Source organism: Numenius arquata, chromosome 15 (genome assembly GCF_964106895.1).
Source record: "Numenius arquata chromosome 15, bNumArq3.hap1.1, whole genome shotgun sequence".
In the NCBI taxonomy this organism is placed as follows: domain Eukaryota; kingdom Metazoa; phylum Chordata; class Aves; order Charadriiformes; family Scolopacidae; genus Numenius; species Numenius arquata.
In genome coordinates, this window is record NC_133590.1 from 5,917,210 (window position 1) to 5,938,840 (window position 21,631).

Consider the following 21,631-nt stretch of genomic DNA (forward strand, 5'->3'; position numbering starts at 1 on the left):
CATAAAAGTTTCAAAAGGAGGAGAAAAAGCACGAGAACGGGAAGAAGGACTGAAATACAGTGAATGACAGATACTAATACTGTACATAGAATAGAAAGCCATCACAGCCATGAATATCCAAGGCATGGATTTGTAGAACCACATCCTAATTTCTGCAGTCTCTTTTGACATCAGCAATGTATTGTAAGTGTGGTGCCTATTCAGAAACATCTTAAAGGCATTTGCACTCTGTGTGCAGGCAGGCAGGGGGTTAAAGGATTTATGAGTTCTTTATTAACTTTGGGAGTGTGCTTCTATTTCATGGCTCTCCAGTGAACCATGAATTTAATACAATTTACACCGTGATTGCGGTGAGCTGAGAGGATGCACATGATTTTTGCAGTTTGGCTAATAAACATTCACTCAATAAAGTATATTAAACTAGTGACTTCCCACCCCTAGGCCCAGTCTTGCAGGGGAAATTTTGGGAGGTTTGGGTGATCGTAGACCGCTGATCCTGTTACACTGATGTAAGCCTTCCTTAAACACTCCTGCATAAGAACAGCCCAGACTGATTCATTTCGATTTACTATCTCTAACACACACAAACACACACTGGTACAAACATCAGGAGCAGCTCAAGATGCTCTGACTCCCTGACTGTTTGCCTGTCCCATTGCCAGAGGTTACTGCCCACTAATTCAGGAAGACCAAGTGCAAACTTGGATACATCTCTCAATTGCTTCTGTTCCTAATTTGAGATATAGAGCAAAATCACTTTACTATACAGTTTCATCTAGGATCCTGCAAAACACAGCATCGGAGGGATACGGACACATGTTTTGCCACTCTTTCCTGGGGGCAGTGATCTTCAGGACAGGGGGAAGGAGAACTGGGAGAGCGGTAGTGCCTTTAATTTGGACTAGCTTTAGCAAAATTTGTCTCTCAACCCTCAAACCTACCCTTATATTAAATGCATTTACCAAACTTTCAGATGAGTTTAATCCAATCAATTTCAAATTTATATCAGTGCAACTTTGCATCAAGGAAAACCTTTGATGAGCTCTTTACCAGGGCCTTGACTCTTCAAGCACTCAAGTATGCTCTTCATTTTAAGCACATTCCTCAAACCTATTGATCTCAATCCACTTCAGTGGATTATAAACATGTACTTAAAGTTGGAGACCTGTATCAGTGCTTGCTTAATACAACTTTGCCAATGCTGAAGTGGACTAGATTTAGATACACTAAAAATTAAGCTGATCCTTTAATATTTTCCTGATTTGCATAGACTTCTCACAGGCTTATTATTAAACATATTTGGGAGCTTTGCTACACTGAAAACCAAAGCATTGCAATAGAAATGTGCCTGAAATGATAGACTGGATAGTCAGGTCAAAGCTCCTGTGTCTGTGTCTCCCATGTGATAGCCATGAATTCACAAGCATTCAGGAGTCCGGAGCAGCTTGAAAGCCTTCTTGAGAACAGGAGGAGGGAATGGGGATTTGCACACCAAATAAGCAAGTGGTCGCACTGCTGGTTACATATGAGTGAACTCAGCATCTTTCAGGAAGAAAGAGGTGGAACACCTGAATCTGGTAGCACATCACCATCATAGCTCCACTGGTTCTGCTGGAGATGCACCACAGTCCTCCTGGAATTGCTTTTGAAAGGCTGGTTTCCAGGAGGTTCAGCTGACTTTGGCCAGTTCTCTAAATGCCCCCAAAGCCAGAGCCACACATCTCAGTAGCAGCACAGGGAGGGAGAGCTACCTCCATGCACCTATTGGCATGGATAACAACAAACTTGCTCAAGTATGTGTATGGACATTCAGTTCACCGGCACACCCTTATGTATCCAGCCCTTTCAAGCTTTTCTGATAGCATCTCCAACAATATAGGCTCAGCTGGTGATGGCCTCCCAGTTTTACTCCTTGCATGTGAAAATCAGTGCCTCAACATCTGACTGTGTGTCAAAGGTAGCAGCAGCCTCCAGTTCAGGTTCTGGTGAAGAGTGCACACAATGGCTGTCAGTTGCACTACTGTCTTGCCTGATGGCTCCTCTTGTCCTCTTTCTCCCATCTCTCCCTTCCTGAGTAAAGGCAGATGCTTTGCCGTACTGAAAAGCCGACAATCTGTTTCAGTACCTGACAGAGTATAGTAATAAACCAAATAGAGGAAGGTGTAAGAGCCCACAGCAAATATATATGTGGGATAAAGATCTTCCCCTCTTTATCCAAGCTAGATCCTTATCCAAGCTAGATCCAATGCCTCATGCTGAAGAACACGGCATGAAAGATTAGTTTAAGATATGAATCACCAAGAATAATATTTCTTTGCTAATGTTATTTAACATTCAGCACCATCCTTTTTATTTTTCATATAAGTGGCCAATCTATTTCTTGAGGCTTCATATTGTCTAGACTTCAGCAATTTCCTGTGGCAGTGAGTTCAAAAGTCTAATTACATGCCATGCAAAAAAGTATTTCTTTCAATAAGTTTTGGATTTCCCACCTTCTAATTGAATTGCCATGCCACAAGAGAATCTTATCTATCTTTTCTAGATGATTCATTATTTGATCTTTTATCTTGGTTTCTCTTATTCATCTCTTTTCTAAGCTTGATCTCTTTTCTTCTCATGACTCTTCACAGAGGAGTCTTCTCCAGTGCTTCTTATTTTGCTCAGCCTTTTCTAAATCCCCTTTAAGTCAGTCATATCTTTTTCCAAAGGGAATGACCAGTACCTCATTCAACACGAAGACAAGACTGCAGTGCTGATTTACATAACGGCTTTTTTGTTTTAAAAGAGCTAGTCTTTAAAGCACGGAATTAGTTCACTGAAAAATTTTTAAGTATAAACTCACTGATAGCGTAAAAGACAAAGAAAAAGCAGAGCTGCAACTGTACAAAATTACAGCAGAATGTATCAATTTCATTTCAGAGAGGAGAAGATAATAACAGCTGCTGAAAACTAGATGTGCAGCACAAAAGGGGAGAGGGATAGCGGTGGGGGATTTATTGCTATTGATCTATTTATCTATTTATTTATTTTTACTTTTTTTACCACAATCTAGTTATAATTCACTGTTTCTGAAATTGAAAATTTGGAGGAAGGAGTCTTACTTGGTTGATATGGCAAGTATATATTATTTTAAATATTATTCCTCTAGTGATTTCTTGTCAACCTCAAACAGTTACTGCTCAAAATGGATGCTTTAGAATTGCTAGAGTGAAGGAAATTCCTTCAAAAGCACACAGAGCAAAATAAGGAATGATTAGTTTCTGTAGCTTGTAATGCAAGAATTAGAGAACATCACATGAAATTTCCAGGCAATGGGTTCCAAGCAGCCAGGACTTCATGACATAGCTCAGTTAAACTGTGGAACTCCTTTCTGCAGGTGACTAAACATGCCAACGTGTTTCACAGCTTCAAATTTAGAGAAGAAAAATCTATAAAGGATTATTAAACACAAAGGTGCCATCTCCGGCTCAGGAAATTCCCAAACCGCAATTCACTTGGTTTGGGAACATGTACAAGAAAAACATTGCATGCTTTTTCTGCCCTTATGCTCTTCCTTATATATATACACATATATATGTTACTAACTTCTGCCAAAAGCAGGATAAAGGTCTAAGCAGTCACTGGCCTCACTCAGTATGGCTCTTCCTATCATTTATGTGTTACAGCAGAGAGGATTTGAGTCCCAGGAGAGGTTTATCTTTTCTCCTTACCTTTTTCCATTACTACTGTCATTGATACTGTCACTTTTACTATTAATCACGCTATTATTATGAATCATAACAGTCTTTGACATACTGTCTTTCATTCCTATTAATAATTTTGCTATATGCTCTGGGGAGGACTTATGTCAGAGGAGGACTGTACAGAACTGCTGTGTTCACTGCAGAATATTCACATAATGATCTCTGAAAAGCATGTAATTGGTGTAGACCAAGCACACAAGCAGTAAATGCAAAATGAAGATGCACAGAAAAGGGGTGCAACTCACCTGAGAAGTCACATCAGGTTGTTTCAGTCCCAACTAGTTGACAGCACTGCCAGAGGCCAGCACTTTGTGTAGCACCCTCCTTACTTGGACTTTGTCTCCGTGCTGAGAAAAAGAGCGCAATTCGAGTGCTGCCCTTCCAGTCCCCAGTTTCCAGGAGGGAAAAGGATAGAGCCAGATGGGTAAAGGAAAGAGAATGAATTGAAGATACTAATGTGAGGACAAAGGCCAGGTGAGGATCTGTGCCACACTATCTGTAATACATATCTAAGTTAAACAAGATTGCTTCCCATAGCCCAACAAGTTGAGCTAGAACCTCTCACATGAGATAAAAAAAAATATGTATTTCTGAAAATCCTGTAATTTGAACTTACACACCAATAAATTGTCATATGTCCCTCTCAAAGGGGCTGGTCCGAAGTCCATGGATAGTAAAAAGAAAAGCTTTCCCTTGTGTTCAGTAGATCTCATATCAGTCCCAACTGCTTTGTAAACACCAAAGTAACTTCCAGAGCAACTCCAGTCAAAATGGGTTTTGTGAAAACAAGTTTCAGAACCGAAAAACACAAGAGGAATCTAAGGGAAGAAAGGTTCCCAATGGCTGCTGAACCACAGGCTGTTTCTGCAAGAGTGAAGGAAATCCTCTCCAGAGAAACAAACCTGATGACTTCTATTTTGGGATGCCCACTTCAGGACATCTTCAAAAGCCCTAGCTTTTGGAAACCTTTAAAATCCTAACCTCTCAAAAAGGGTGCTGGAAACCAAACCATCAAAAAATAAGCACTCAGACTGCTGAGGAGGACTGATCCCATGAAACAGCCTGTTATTGTTATAAGGTGGGAGGGTTGTATTTTTAATTTCACAGGGTTTTTGTTTGAGATTTGTTTGTTTGTTTTTAAACCAAAATAATTTGTGAAAGAGGGAGAGAGGGAGTTGTGCTCCCTACCCTACACTTTGTTGCAGGTCTGTCACCATCTCCGCAACAGCTCTGCAGCTGCCACCACATTTTAATTCTAAACCCACGGAGAATTAAACACAGCCTTAGCACAGAGCATCAGGCCATCTCGCATCCTAGAGCGGGGCTTGGTTCGAGTGTCACGGAGTCACTCTGCAGTGCTCACTCTTGCAGAGTGAACATCACACCCTGCCATGCCAATCAATCTTGTCATCAACATTAAAGAGTTCAGGTCTGAGCATCAAGTCAGAGTTTCAATCAGGATTTATTGCCATTCCTTTTTTCTTCAGAGGCTGACAAGTGGGCTTGAGCACATTTCAATATGCTGATTCTTCTTTATGAAAGCAATTACAAGCAGAGAGGCACAGAACAACCTCGACTGCTGAAAAAGCCCAATGGGACCTCTGATTTAGTAAGAGGTGCTCAGCACCATTAATGACAGCTACCAAGCACACTGCAGGATTTGATCTTACAGCACTCTAACAGGACCCAGAATTAACAAAGAAAGACAGTTTCTTTTTAATTGCTATTTTTACCTGCAATCACATCATTATGTGTCTCAAGATCAAATTCCATGAATTTATTTCCCATTGATAAAAAAATAGATATTATTAACTTTTAGTGTTACAGAAATACCAGCCTTGTTCATATCAGCCCAGTTGAAGGCTATTTCAGTCTGGATCAGCATGATTTTCATTCTGTTGTCCTTGGCTGGTGGACCATTTATTCCAGTATATTGTCTTTGGTAATGTCGAATGCAATTACAGAAACCCAGAAATGAGATGCACTATTTTAATTTGTTTCTTTGTTAGTATCATGTGTGTTAAGCTCAGCAGTGATATTGGAGGATAGGGAATGGGCAGATGGTGCTATTCCACTGAACCACCTTTAGGATTAATGAAAGGAGGCTGAATTCAACTGTGGGACAATCCCTTGAAAGACACCAATGAGCAAAGCTGTAGTAATTCATTTTTGCACCTACATGTTTCCCCCAGGCCCAGCTTACTGTCTGCTATTTCAGCTGTGCTTTTCCCAGCCTCCTTATGGCTTGTCTAAGCTGCCACCCACCCACTGTGGACCTATAGGTCACCAGTCTCATGCTTCTAACACATTCTTCTTCCCACACTTTCAGTGGTGTTTATAAAATAAGCAGCAGCACCCTATTCCAGTAAGGCTTGTACGACCTCTAATTATTTTGGCCACAATACTAAAGCAAAGTCCCCCAGAGGAAAAAAGATGAGGTGCTATACTTAGTCACACACAGATCTCTCACTGTGCCTGCACTGAGTCATGCTGCCTGTGGGTCTAGCGTAGGAGGAGCTGTCTGTAAGAACCGTGTCACACATTTACTGCTAGATCCCATCAGCACCAAATCTCTCCTCAGGACCTTGGCCTCTTGCTTGTAGCCATAGGACAGTATGGGTGGCCCCCACTCAACAATAGGGTGACATTTAGGGTATAAATGTAGGAGAAGAAACATTTTCTAATTTATTTTCAAAAGCAAAAGATTCTCCATTTCTTCCTGCACTCAACTAAGCCTCCTCCACATTAGATATTCCATGGCATCCCTTTTATAATGGTTGACAAGTTGACTCAAAGCATATAAATCCCTAGGGGAATATTTTTTCAAGGGAAAAGAAAAAAGGAACCCGTCTTAGCAGTACTCCAGCATGCATATCAATAAGAGAACTTCAGCAATCACTTCCTGGGTGTAATTATATTCATCTGCACCTGTGACTAAGTGACCTGTCAAAGTGTCAAAGAATCTAGTTAGGGAGCGAAATTCCTTGCTCATAACAACAGCCCATGTCAACACCTGCAGTTTTCCTATTTTCATTTTAGCTGTAGAGAAATTGTCTAGGCTTGCAGTTAAGCAATGCGTATGGTGTATAGTTGCAAAAGTATCTATCCTAAGTGTGTAAGATCAAGTCCTAGCATCATGATATTAAATCTGAGCTAAACGTCCTTGGAGGATTTGAGCTAAGCCAGGTTAATAAAGAATGCCTCAAAAAGGCATTGAATTTCACCTGTCATGGGAAGAAGGCAGTGTACTAGCAAGTTGGAGCAAGGTGAAAAAAAAAAGCCTTTCACATTAGTGCAAAGGTGTAATTATTATGCTGGCAGCAAAAAATTTTCTGCACAGGCCAATTCATGGTGGTCAAGGGCCATAAATTGCAAATTAGGCTAATTTCACAAGTTGTCCTCAATAAATTAAGAGTCACTTCTTCCACCTCCATGACACCACTCGACATCTCCCTGGGTAAATGCCACTGACCTGTGACAGACACTGGTGAATCCCAAATGGGAATTTCTCCTTTATCAAAGCAGAACTCTAGTATTGAATGGACAACAGAGGAAAAAGGACATGAGTAACAGACAGCAGCTTGGCACTACAGAGGATAAGTGTAAGAAACGGCTAGAGGCTTAATCTAAGAGGTCTGATCCAGTGTCATTGTTAGTCCCTATCCAAACTACAAGGTTTAGAGGAACTTGTACTCTTTGGAAGCACCACCCTTGAGTGCTTGGAGCATGGATACCTACAGATACAAGTTATTAGCTTCCTTCTAGTTTCCCTAGAAGACATTGGTTTTTAAGATCAGACCCACTGAGGTACTGTGAGTGTAGTCTTACAACCTCTATGTCCTCCCATGCCACCCCCTAGGCTCCTAAATAGACCAAGAACTAACACTGCCTGTGGACCACCTCCCACATTCAGAAAACAAGCTGGCTGTTATCTGATCTCATTTCTCAATATCACATATAGCATGAAGGTGCCTGAAAAACTGTCAGTGTGACCCACAGTTGGGAAAGTACGAACATCCCTGTCAGAGAACAAACGGACTCGGGAGAAACTAGTATAGCCTCATAAATTTTGTTAGCCTGAGTTCAGAGCATCCTATATAAAAGGTTCATTTTCACTCTACATCATTCTCCAGCAAGACTGCAGATATATACCTCACACCCTATTCTGGGCAGAGAAGAAATTTTGCTCAACTCCCATAACAAATGACCAGTCAGAAATGGCAAGCCAAGGGGAAAAAAATTACTGACCGATGTGCAGAAAAGAGCATTTTCATAAAATATAGCTAGGTTGGGCTGATTCTAAACACATGGTGTCATATAAGGGGACATAAAATTGCTTTCTGCATAAGTAGAGAGACTAGAGATTGTTGCAGCACTTAAAAAGTTCCCCACTGCTCTCTGATGTGTTGTGAGCAGGGAACAAACTTCTGCTCATGTGAACCCAACTTGACAGCAAAAGGATGTACCTCATGTCAGCGGCTGCTGCTCTCACAGCGTTAGTTACAAATTAAGTTGAAGTGAAAAGACAACCAAATGTTTTCCGCCTCAAAGCTGACTGAACTTACATTTCTAAAAAATATTTTCTTTCCTGAAACCTGGAGATGAGATGAAGTTATCACACTGAAACCGTTTTGGGCCTGTGCAAACCTCATGATGTTCAACCAGGTGCAAGGTCCTGCACCTGGGTCACAGCAATCCAATCACAAATACAGGTTGGGCAGAGAATGGATTGACAGCAGCCCTGAGGAGAAAAACTTGGCCGTGTTGGTGAACCAGAAGTTCAACATGAGCCAGCAATGTGCACTGGCAGCCCAGAAAGCCAATCACATCCTGGGCTGCATCAAAAAAAGCGTGGCCAGCAGGTCAAGGGAGGTGATTCTGCCCTTCTACTCCACTCTGGCGAGACCTCTTCTGGAGGACTGCATCCAGATCTGGAGCTCTCAGCACAGAAGGGACATGAACCCATTGGAACACAGGTCCAGAGGAGGACCATGAAGATGATCAGAGGGATGGAGCACCTCTGCTATGAGGACAGGCTGAGAGAGCTGGGGTTGTTCAGCCTGGAGAAGAGAAGGCTCCGGGGAGACCTCATAGCAGCCTTCCAGTCCCCAAAGGGGGCTACAGGAGAGATGGGGAGGGACTCTAGATCAGGGAATGGAACCATAGGATGAGGGGTAATGTTTTTAAATTGAAAAAGAGTAGATTTATATTAGATATTAGGAAGAAATTCTTTACTCTGAGGGTGGTGAGACACTGGAACAGGTTGCCCAGAGAACTTGTGGATGCCCCTTCCTTGGAGGTGTTCAAGATCAGGCTGGATGGGGATTTGAGCAACCTGGTCTAGTGGGAGGTGTCCCAGCCCATGGCAGGGGGATTGGAACTTGATGATCTTTAAGGTCCCTTCCAACCCAAACTGTTCTGTGACTCTATGAAACGTCAAGTTCAGCACAACTGGAGCACATTGCCAGTGTATGATGATTTTGTACCCCATCCCTGGAAACATTCAAAGTCAGGTTGGACCGGGCTCTGAGCAACCTGACCTAGTTGAAGATATCCCTGCTTATTGCAGGGGGGTTGGACTAGATGACCTTAAATGGTGCCTTCCAACCCAAACTAGTCTATGCTTCTATTATTCTAATTATGCAAGCTTGACAAGGTTTGCTAGGTGAAATTCTGTGGTATGCGTTATAAAGGATATGGAACTTGAACACTAGAGTTATTTTTTCTGCTTTGATTTGAGCTTTTCTGCTTTGATTTGATTTCTTGTGTTATCAAAATTCACAAGAACAGGCAACAAGAGGAGTATGCACAGTCCGGACGATTACTCTGCCGTTTTACATAACTAGTACTTTCTTTATTCAAAGTTATGATTCTGAGTAAAACAGTTAAAGAGGCTTCCAGTTCTCGAAAAGGATAGACAGGCTGATTTTTAGCATAACAGAAGATTACACAAGGCAGGAAGGAGCTAGGGAGGGAACAGACTGTTTCTTGGGAAATCAAATGTAGTTATTAATTGCTCTCACCAAAGGAACCTTCCCCTACAGTTCTATTCTTCTACTTGTCCACTGGAGCCATGACTTCTTCCCCCACATGTGATCTATCAGATTCTTTTTAAACCAGCTGCTCTGTTTTCTACATAAATGCCATAAATAAGCACATTCTACCAGTCACCATCCAGCACATCAAGTCTATTACCCATATATGACTGAGTTTTCAAGACCGTAGGACAAACTCCAAATACTAATAAATAGACCCATGTCTCCCATTTTCCAGGTGTTCTTCAAGATTAAATCATTTATGATCTGCTTCTACTCAATATTGTGTGAACTTTGATTAGTGATTACCATTACTTGTTTTGCACAAAGTGTGCATGAATAGTTCTGCAGTCATGCCACACAGCATCATTCTCTCACTTGAATTCATGCATCTTTATGTCAAAATACATAAAACTATACCTCCATGCAAACACTAGTACAAACATATAGATAGTCAGAATCACACATTCACGAGACAACAATATTTACATTTGAATATATACAAATACACAAGAGACCACATACTCATCTACAGGTACACATATGGCTGCACATATTCTGGTGCAAACACATTCACATACAAGTCATAGTCAAACACAACCACATCTGCACATGAGAATGACAAAAAGCTAATCTCTGTCTCATGTATGAAGCCAGAAACAGTCACATCATAGCATTTGTACTGTCCAACTGAAACCACATTTGAATTTCATCCCATTTCTGATCCAGCTTGAACCTCTGTGCACAGTAAATCTTTTTCAAGCCTGTGAGACATGAGCAATGAAGACAACAATGTCAATGATATAAAATTAATAGTGCAAAATGGCAATAAAATGGGAAAATCCCAGCACTGACCATAAAAGCATATTAGCCTGACCTGTATTTACTCTTCTTTTCTGGAGAAATTAGTTGGTTACTCAAAGCTTATGAGAAACACTAACAGTAATGAAGCAGAAAAATGATGAATGTTAAAAAATTAGGGTGATCCATAAATGGTTATAAACTTGCCCCTCTTTGTTGCCCATGCACTTTTGATGAGCTTGCAAAGTTTTAAACCTTTTAAATTTAAGACAGAGCAGTTTTATTTCTTTCAAGCTACAGTGGAAATAATTTCCTTATCTATCATTTAGAATGGTTTAATACTTTCATTAATCCACACATCATAAAGCAGAAAGTGATTTTTATACCTATTCCAATCACTCATTGTGCCTCCCCGCAAATGGAAAATGGGTGTTTTCTGCTGATTCTGAAGTTAAACTTAAGGCCAGTATCTTCACAAGCCAGGCTAGTTGTGAAGGCAAAGATTTAAAGGCAGACAGAACAGGTGCCATCTCTGCTCTGCCTTTAATGTACAAATTGCTGGCCTTTGATATCCAGCAGGACTGCTAATTTGCTTGGTAGGAAGCATTGCCCTGTCACTTTTGATGGAAGCCACATAAGACACCAGTTAGAGCGATAGTGATCTTGTTAGCCACATGAACCAGGCACCTTCTCTACCAATACCTGTGTCCTTGTCTCTAGATTCAGTGTCCTCACCCAAGTAAAACCTGACAAGTCATTTCCAAAACGCATTGACAGAACTGAGGGGTGGCAGAGGACAAATGATCAAGATCTAGCTACCCAAAAAGATGGTTGGTATGGGCTTCAAGCAATACAGACCCAGTTGTAATCAGTGGTATAGGTAACAATCATGTTTTCTACTAGGACTTTCTTTTATTAGTATTATGGTTTTATTTTCCATCCAGCCACTCCATGAAGTTCCATCCAAATAATGGATTTTTGACAAAGTCTTTTCTTGTCCTTAAAAAAAAGCCATATTTTCACCAAATATCAACTGAGCCATCAATCTGATGATTTCAAAAGCTGTTGAGTTGCTCAACTTCTACTTTCTCTAGCTTTTTCTATTTGTCAGACAGCAATTTTCCCATACTGTGGGCTTTGACAGCCCCAAAACTGATCGATGATTTAATAGACAGAACCTTGTTATTAATGTCTCATGGTGGTATCAGTTTAAGCCTAGATCTATAGAGCGTCAGTGTTTAAGCACTTACCAAGGCACAAGTTATCAAGCATCCCCAGTAATGTCAATAGGATTTTGGCCAGCTCCCTTAATGCACCCAGAGCTGGCTCAACACTTCTCAGAAACATACAAAAATTCAATTTACCACCTGATGGATGAGACATACCTGCTACAAGAAGGGCAGAGCTGCCATGAAGAGTGCAAAGAAGAAACTCAGACTTGGACTTGCATACATCTGTTGACATCATAGAGATAAAAAAGAGCACAAAACCTGCAGGGAATGGCCCTCTACATAACAGCAGATATTAAGCCACACATCGGCCTAAATTCGGTTTTGGCCTAAATTAAGACTTGACCTTGGCTGCCCTTGTTATGATTGGTATCAGGTTGGAATTAGGCCCATAATCATGGAATATTTTGCCTACAATGAGGCATTACAGAGTCAATATTACTTTCAGTGTATAGGTGTGGAGGGGTAGAAAAGTGGTACAGGTAGCTCAATGCAGTCTTCACCCTACAGTCTGGCTGTGTTGTTTTGGCAATGTCAAAGGAGATGAGAGAAGGCTGATGATAGAATGGGATGAGGGACAAAACTATTTCCCTCCATCCCCAAAAAACCCCAAGCCGTAACACACGCATACTGAATCAGAAGACTAGGCTTTCTGGACCACTTTTCTCAACTTAGGTGCCAAGAGATGACCTTCCTACTCAGTCTGAAAGTTCCCTAGGGTTGCACATTTCTATGCAGAGGTGCTCTGTCTTGGGCAGTTAGGCATCAATTGCCCTTCAAAAGGCAAGAAGTTTTCCATTTCACATAGATAAAATGAATGTCATTTAGATGCGTTTAGTAGTTTAGGTGGGTGTCATTGTCCCAGCTCACCACCACCACCACCCTTTTTTACTACCATTTCCAAGTAATTAAGTAGTAGAGATTGATCCCAAGCATGTTGAGAAAGATATCCAAAGCTAAACAAGAGTCTAATTGGGGGTACATCAAATCTGACTGCATTAAATGCTCATGAGTCATTCAGGTACAATGATAATGTACATGTATAATGATCATGTACAAATGATCCTTTGAAACCACCAACCATCCCAAAGGACCTCATGAGGGTTTACAGCCTGTTGACTTTTTGTATGCATCCAATTTAGAAGCTTACTAACTTGGGCCCTCCATGATATTAGTTTGTGAGTATCTCTGATGTGAGACAGGATCTCCAGTTGAGTGGAGAACCAGCTTCACTCTGCCTAACTTTCAGTTTCGATGGAATTGCAGGCAAAGGTAGAAAAAGGTCACATCCTTTTAGTGTGCCATTAAAAAGCCTCTCAGTGCCTTCCCTATTTCTCTTCCAAGTAGGTTCAAAGCATTTGTCAGTGGCAACCAATGTTATCCCTTTTCCAAAAGGTCTAATCAGTGTGTCAGCTGGATTATTAGTAAGACAAATCCACCACCATAGGTCATATATACAATATTTTTTGCCAAACACTCTTCCCCTTCTGATAAATTTCTCATTTGTTATTCCAGTACACTGCAATATGTATATATATATATATTTTTTTTTTTTTTAATGTTGAACTAGCAGAGGTCTTATTTGTTTTTCCTGAATAAGAGGTGGGGTTTTTTTTTTTAATACTCATCCCTGGTATGATAATGTGGAGTAGAGCACAGAGATGAAAAATTGTTTCTTTCCTTAGAAGTACTGGAGGGAATAACTACCATTACTAAATGGTGGTGAAAAATTAGCTTTTCTACCTCCCACACTAATATTTAGGAAACCTTGGTGAAAGTCATAAACAGGAGAGGTAAATTTTACCGATTTAGCTTTTGCTCAACTGCTGCAGGCAACAGAAGTGGAAGGCCACATCCATTCTGGGAGGCACACTGCCAGTTTAACACCTGTGTATTGTTGCTTTTCTAATCATCCATCCCCTCAATGTCACAGGTCTCTCCCAGGTGTCCCACCTTCACAGCCAGTCCACGTTCACTCTGAACGACCCTGCAAACCAATAACAGATGCTGAACACCCAGAGGTCTCAATGTGGGGCAATCTCCTTGGCTTCTCATGAATTCAGAACTGGACCCCCTGGGTACCGCAGTACTCTGCACACTCCCTGCTTTATACTGGTTCACAAAAAAACCAAAACCCAAATGAAGCAATTCATAATGGTATGTGTCAAGATCACAAAACACCATTCAGTGAGCTGAAAGGTGAGATAGCTGAGAAGTGAGGACCGATACCGGGATCGGGCTAGTTGTGTTAATCTCAAGCTGTTTCTACATTATATGGTCTTGCTGAATGTGGCAATGATCTTTCCAATACTGGATGCAAAGGATGCGTCTCTTCCTAGACTCATCTCATGTCACGTAGACTTAATCTGCAGCCATCGCAAGCTAGATGATCAGAACACTTGGAAATACATGTTACCTGAAAATTTACCAGAAGTCTTTCACATTATACAGGTTAACAAGTCTATTTATAAGTAACTTTTTTTTTTTTTTATGTTTAAGAGCTTTTCTGATTCTGCACTGAAGTGAAGGTAAAATCTTTCAAAGGTCTTTGTCAAAATATTTCTCTTCAGATTACAATTGCATCTGTTTTATTGTTGCTCTTTTCTCTTACTGCTCCCACACTTTCCCCAATTTGCAGCCCCCCTTGTGGGTAAAATGTTTCCAAGGAATTTTTCAGCCTTGACAAATACAGTGGTTTTTTTCCATGAAATGTGGCTTTGTGCAGAATGTTTCACCCACCTTTAGAAATACAAAAAAATTATGCATTAGAAAAAAGGCTTAGTAATTCAAACTCTTATCTGGAAAACTTCTCCTAGTTTTCATGGCCAAAATTTGGTCTACGTGAGTAAAAGGTCACTTTTCAGACACAAACACATACATATCTATATTTATAAATAATATATAAAAATATCCACATAAACACATACACACAGACACCTACATGATCAGTACCGCAGAAGAATACCAGAGGTCACCAGCTTCTGCGTGTGATTAATCTTTGACATTGATACTGGTTTTTACAGCTCAAGGATTTGACAGATAGATTATGGCACTAATTATCATACTTCAAAATGTGTCCAAGTTTGGCTTGCTTCCCCTACCAGTTGCCAAGCCAGAGACCTCATTGTCCAGAGGGATGTTGCAAACTAGTTCTCAGGTCTGGCTTGACACATCTTTAGCGTGCTCTTGGACTGTGGCTCATCTAATTCCTCCTGCTATGCTACACAGAAAGGAAGGCAGACTCATTACCCAAAAGAATGGCTGAGGAAATTCTTTGCTGGCTGCCACAAACACTTATGCTTCAAAAACAGAGACCTCCAGGTACCGCTCTCTGCTCTTTGAGCCACGAAGGCAACAAAGAGGATAGAAAGGCCATTCCAGAAATGGACAATAAGAATTCATTTTAGGAGGCTAAAGAAAGATCTGCCTGGACATATTTGCCCCATGGATAAATATCTGTTTTCTAAGCATGAGAGGGTGCCCAGAGCTGAAGACTTTCAGTCTTATCCCAAAAATCTATGAAAATAAATGCAAAGCCCCCCACTGATACCAGAGAGCTTCAGCTCAGGTATTGCTTTTATCTCCAGCAGTGTAACCTGACAGGACAACTTTCTCCTACCTGCGCTTGCTTTCTTTTGGTGTACATTTCCTTTCAGTGCATGCATAACAAAAAAAAAAAAAATCTGTGGGTAGCTAAGCAGTTACTCTCGATCACTAAAATTAGATGAGACAAATCCCACCCACAGAGATTAAATGATTTGTCAAGGAGGAAGAGACAAGGCTCAGCAGGCATCCGAATCTGATTCTCCCCGCTCCCAGCGCCTCACCTACTTCCCTGCGTCACCTACCATTTGGTTTATCACCTCGAGCTGTGAGGACACGCGTCGTCAGTGCCAAGTGCTCCCTGGTTTGGTTCCTTGCACCAGGGGTCATTACCCAGGCCCACCCACACTCCCCTTATTCCAACATTCCCCTCCCTCTGCTCTGCCAGCTGCGTCTGTCCCAGCACAAGAGCAAGCCTCCACAGCTGTGTTTCACTTAGTAATTGTAATAGGTTTCCCCCCAATCTTACATTTGAAACCAATGATGATTCAAATCTATTTAGAATGTAAAACTGAATCAATAACAACTCTCATTTGGCTCAAGCACTTGGGAATGTGTTACTATTTAATGCATATTTAGACATAGTTTATGGCATCAAGCTATGTCCTTCCAACATGATAAAGTTGCAATCCAGCAGTGGTGTTGAGATTAGAAATTGGCAAAAGAGAAGCAGAGATTGATTTAAAGGAGTTTTTTCATTGAACCATAACCTCACCACATGGCATTTGCTAATGAGCTAGCTTCTATTTTGTCTTTTGAAGTAACTTTTGCTCATGCATCACTTGTGCTCCAATGTATCTTCTCTTAAATGACAGAGGTGTACAAGCAATATTGCAGTTGCTGAAAGACTGCACAAAATATATGATTCTAGACTGGAGACTAGCCACAATTCTACTAAAGGTCTGTCTGCAGGCATGTAGAGTATTTTGTAGCAATAATAAGAATGGCAGACCTTTTGGTAGACTGGAATGATAGTTTGAGCATCACAGGACAGCTAAGAAAACATTCCTGAGCATTTTATAGTAGCTGGTGATTGTATGGACAAGGTTTTCACATCCTGAACTAGAAAAAGTGCATAAAAAGAGACTGATTTTTGGAAGATAAACAGAGGATATTTGATTTAAGGTTGTTCAGATTTTTCAATAAAAGAAACCAAACAACCATGGCTACCTTGGAAATCTTAGTGAAGAGCTTTATCTCAAAGAATTTTTAGTGTCTTCTGAAATGTTAATAACATATCAGTATATATATATTGTACTGATATATATATATATATCAGTACAATCTAGCAGGCAAGAATTAGAACTCAACTTTGTTTTACACAACCAATGGAGAAGTAAAAAGAATATTCTCAAATGGTCTGGTTGTGGAAAGAGAAAGAGCCTTATAACCTTTGAGTTTAGAGGAAGAGATAAGTAAACTGAAGAGACACAACTTGTATCAAGAAAGAATTAAAAAGTAAATCATTCAAGCAGGGAAAAAAAAAACAAACACCACCAAAACAATGTAAATGTTTTTTTCCAATGTAAACACTATCAAAAGAACAAGAAAAAGGTATCTTGAGTAAAGCCAGATCAGCAGCTGATACACTGAGTGTTGCAGAGTATGAATGAATTACTTGCTGATATAACAATTACACACTTCCAATTAAAAAAACCTCAGCAATTACAAGTCAGCTGTAATTAAATCCCCACAACAGATTTGGTAGAAAGAGAGGGGAAAATGAATCAAAAGATAAAAGAAGTTGCATAATTCAAGACTGAAAAAATCTACAGTAGAAAAATTAATCAAAAAAAGGACAAAATGATAGTTTTCGTAAATCACTACACTGTGACCTTTCAGAGAACTGCAAGATAAGAGACAGAATGTGATGCCTTTGCCACTTAGGCAAAGTGATTTCTTACATAATTTCAAATGACTACATGGTTTCTTTATGACAGTTAAACAAAAGAACGCTCAGAAGTCATGTACATCTGAAAGCCTGATATCTCCTTGAGCCAGAATTGGTCGAAACCTTTCAAAGGCACAAAAATTGTATACACCAGTTTAGAAGAGCGATTAAGTGCATGGCATACATATATATCTGAGACTAAGGATCTTTTTACAGATTTTTTTTTTTTTTTTTTTTTTGATTTACAGACTATTTCTGTAACTCTAACCATTGCTTTGCCGGAACTATCCAAGTTTTCTTCATTCTTGCATTCGAAAAATCTGAAGAAGCAGAGATGACTTACTATGTTTCATGCCTTATAAGCCTGTTTGTCTCTATGTCATTTGTAGTATATTATAGTTCAGAGGCAATCCACCAAGGCTGTTAAATATACCATCACCAGTTCTGCATTTTGGGAAAACAGAATCACAAAACCAGAAAGAGCAGACGCTGCTTAAAGGCAGTTTCATTGAATATTGCAGAGACGCTGGTGCCAGTCAACATGGATAAGACTGTGTCTTTATCATCATTGCCCAACCCTGGGTGACAGAATATACTCTGCTATAAATTAGAGAGGCAAAGTAAGAGGCAAGAAAGTGCCAAAAGCCAGTTTGTGAAAAAGGGGCAGGTAAGAGTAAGTGTTGATGGGTTGGACACCTCCCCTTTGCACCAGTAAGTATGCTGAGACACTGCCTCAAGTTGTCCTCTGGACTTAACATCCCTCCAAAAAGTTAGACGACGGCAGCAGTAAATCCACCCACAGATTAGCAGATACACTATTGAGTCTTCACACACAATCACATTTCTACACACACACAAATACAACACAGCCACCTTCACCCTGTCACATTTACATACGCTAGGAAACTACTGAGCACACATGTACACACAAATGTATCCCTCCTAAAAGTCCAAGTATAGGGTAATGATTCCTCTAATACCTTCTCAAGTTCCTGAATGTTGGGGTTTAAGACTGATGGGCAGCTGCTTGATCCACCCACCCCTCTGGTGGCATGGGGGAGAGAATCTGAAGGGCAGAAGTGAGAAACTCGTGGGTTGAGATAAAGACAGTTTAATAGGTGAAGCAAGAACTGCATGCACAAGCAAAGCAAAATAAGGAATTAATTCCCTACTTCCCACTAGTAGGCAGGTGTTCAGCCACCCCAAGGAAAGCAGTGCTCCATCACACATAATGGTTACTTGGGAAGACAAACACCTTCACTCAGAATGTCTGTCCCTTTCTCCTTCTTCCCCCAGCTTTTATTGCTGAACATCACATCATTTGGTATGGGACATGCCTTTGGCCAGTTGGGGGCAGCTGTCCCAGCTGGGTCCCCCCCAACTTCTTGTGCACCCCCAGCCTCCTCACAGGCAGGGAAGTGAGGGAAACAGAAAAGGCCCTGACACTGTGTAAGCACTGTTCAGCAATAGTTTAAACATCCCTACACTATCGACACTATTTCAGTCAGAAAACTAAAACATAGCCCCTTACAAGCTACTCTGAAGAATATGTACTTTCTCCCAGCCAAAACCAGTACACCGAATAACTGCACTTTCTGAATGAACTAAACTGCAAGGAAGAAAAAGTTAAAACCTCTTTGCAGTTTATACTGATGTAAACGGCTGAGTAGACCACACTGGTGACAGCTGCTCGCTGTCCACCAGACGAACATAGGGCAGGTTGTGAAGTTCTACTATTTCACTCCCTGTCACTGCACTTCATGCAGGCTTTGGAGCCACCTCCTCCCAAGACAAAGGGTAATTTAGTCTCCACATCGGATTCCCAGCCTGGTGGTTGAGCATGTCAATAGAGATTACTATCAGCTGCAAGGTCAGGTTTGTGAGATGTGGCTATTAAGAATGGGGGTCATATCCCAGACATCACCCAAGAGACATCAGAGGGTACAGACTGCATGTAGTTTCTCTTGAGTTATTCCCAACCAAAGCCAGGTTCAATACTAGTCACCTACAGCTGAAAGGTGCCACTGTTCATTACAAATCTCAAGAGCCAATCTGTCCATCAAGGATGGAAAATATTGAACGGGAGAGAAAGAGAAAGATTAGCTCTTCATCAGAGTCAGTACCTGAGAAGAAGAGTAACTGTCAACAGAGCGCCCTGGCAACAAAACAACTTAATGGAACAACTCTCCACACCAAAGGAGAAACTGAGCTTTGCAACTGACACAGGATTCAGTTGCCTCAAACATGAAAAATACTATTAGTGCTTGCATTAAAGTGAATAATAACATAGCTGTTCTTTTACAGAAGAGAATAAATGCTCTTAGGTCTTGTAAGGGGGCAGGGACAGAAACATAGATAAGAATCTAAAGGGAAGTCAGAAAATACCACCTTTTTCTAGAAGATTTGGGGGGGGATAGGAAGAGGAAGAAGACAGGTGAAAAGTATTTAAGACCATTTATCTCCAAATTAAACTAAAACACTCTCTTCAAACATTAATAGTTACACATGTCCACCTACTGCCTAAATTTTATGATATTTCCACTCTTAAACAAGCAGAGGCAAGTTATCACATCTTTCTGCTCTGTTTGCTGTTGAGGTTAGCTTTATATACTTACTCTGACTTGTGCTGTGTGCACGGGCTTGTCTGTCTTCCTAACAGCAGATTGATACGGGGGCCTTTCTCAACCCAGCTCACACAGGGGAAGTCAGTAAGATATTGCTTCCCTATCAGTAACACAGGCAGAGTTGAGATGTGGGTTAATGCCTCCTCCAGAAAAAAGCATGTATTTTCCAAAGGCATAAGAGAACCCACCCAAGTGGCTGAAATCCAAAAGGGATGGTGTCCCACAGCTCACAAAAAACCCATTTCATACCCAACCAGCAGCATTTTTCCAATGAGATCAGCAAGGATTTTATTTGTGTCTTTCCCCACCAGTCTTTTCCTCGCCCTTGGGACAGCGCAGAGTAGACACCGACACCACCAGCCTCCTGCAAGAGGCACAAAGGATCTGCAGGTTGCATGTGTCTAACTCCAGAGTGTTGGATGCTCAGTTGGTGCCAGGCCAAATATTTTTGTGTTGCAGGCTATAATTCCTCTTGATTATAAAGAGCTAGGCTCCAGCTTCTTTCCAATCAACTGAAAACAAATTGATGATTTTTGATTGTGCCAAGGACATATTTTGACATATTTTGTGCAGAAATCTTGGGTTGGAAATCAGGAATAAATCTAACTTTTTGCAACATAAATAGCATACTAATAAAAAAAAAAAATCATATGTATTCCAATGGTAGAAGATTTTTCTATCAAGTCTGTGCTGCTGAGTATACACTTGCTTTGATCTTTTTCGTTTATGCCACAAACATTAACAATATTGTAAAAAAAGTAGATTAATAATTTATCAGAGATGAGCTGAATATTTTTTTCCGTCCTTTGTGTATAAGCAGCTTGGCAACAAAGCTGTCTAACTTCAGGATCAATCTTACCCTTATTTTCTATTATGTACTTCCTGTTGTTCCCAAACAAGATTAATTTTCTTTTATGCAAGTCACTGAGCAGCCTCCGCTAAAATAAGATTGATTTTGAATTTCTTTTCTCTCTCTCTCCTTCTCTCCCTCACTTTATTTTATTTTATCAGTGTTAATAAAACTACAGTGACTTGTAAAATTCAATTTAGAATTATTTTCCACCTGGAGAGGTTTAGACACTTTTCCCCCCTCTTTTCACAATGAAGTTATTTCTCACTCACAACAGTTAGAAAGTAGATCTTTTATGCAACAGTTTTGTAAAACAAATATTCTGGAAGGACCGAAAGAAGGAAAAGTGTCATAAATCATCTCAACAAAATAGACAGTAATGAGTATTCTTGAGCGAATCCCCTTCTCTTTTTCATTCATGAATTTAATTCAGAATGAACAACATATCTTGCAGAATTATTATTTTAATATTTTTTTGAGACTGTTGAAGTATTTTCTCATTTAACATTATCAAAGGGTTCTTGTCAAGGTGGAAAAAATGTTATTATGTAGAGAATGGGAATTTTCTTTATCTGAGATATCACCTGACATGAAACCAAGCAGGGGGAGAAGGTTGGGGGTTTGTTTGGTTTGGTTTTTTTTTAAAGTCTAATTTATCACTCATTTATGATCATGACATTTTCTCACTTCACTTATGGTTGACTACAAAACTAGCATGATAGCTTTCACTTACTGGTGACCTTCTTAAATTTAGAGTTGCATAGATTTTCATAGTTTTCAATTTCAGTTTCTCTTTCTATTATTTTAGTTTCCAGGTCTTACTCCCCGAGATTGATGCTGCTCCACTGAACACAG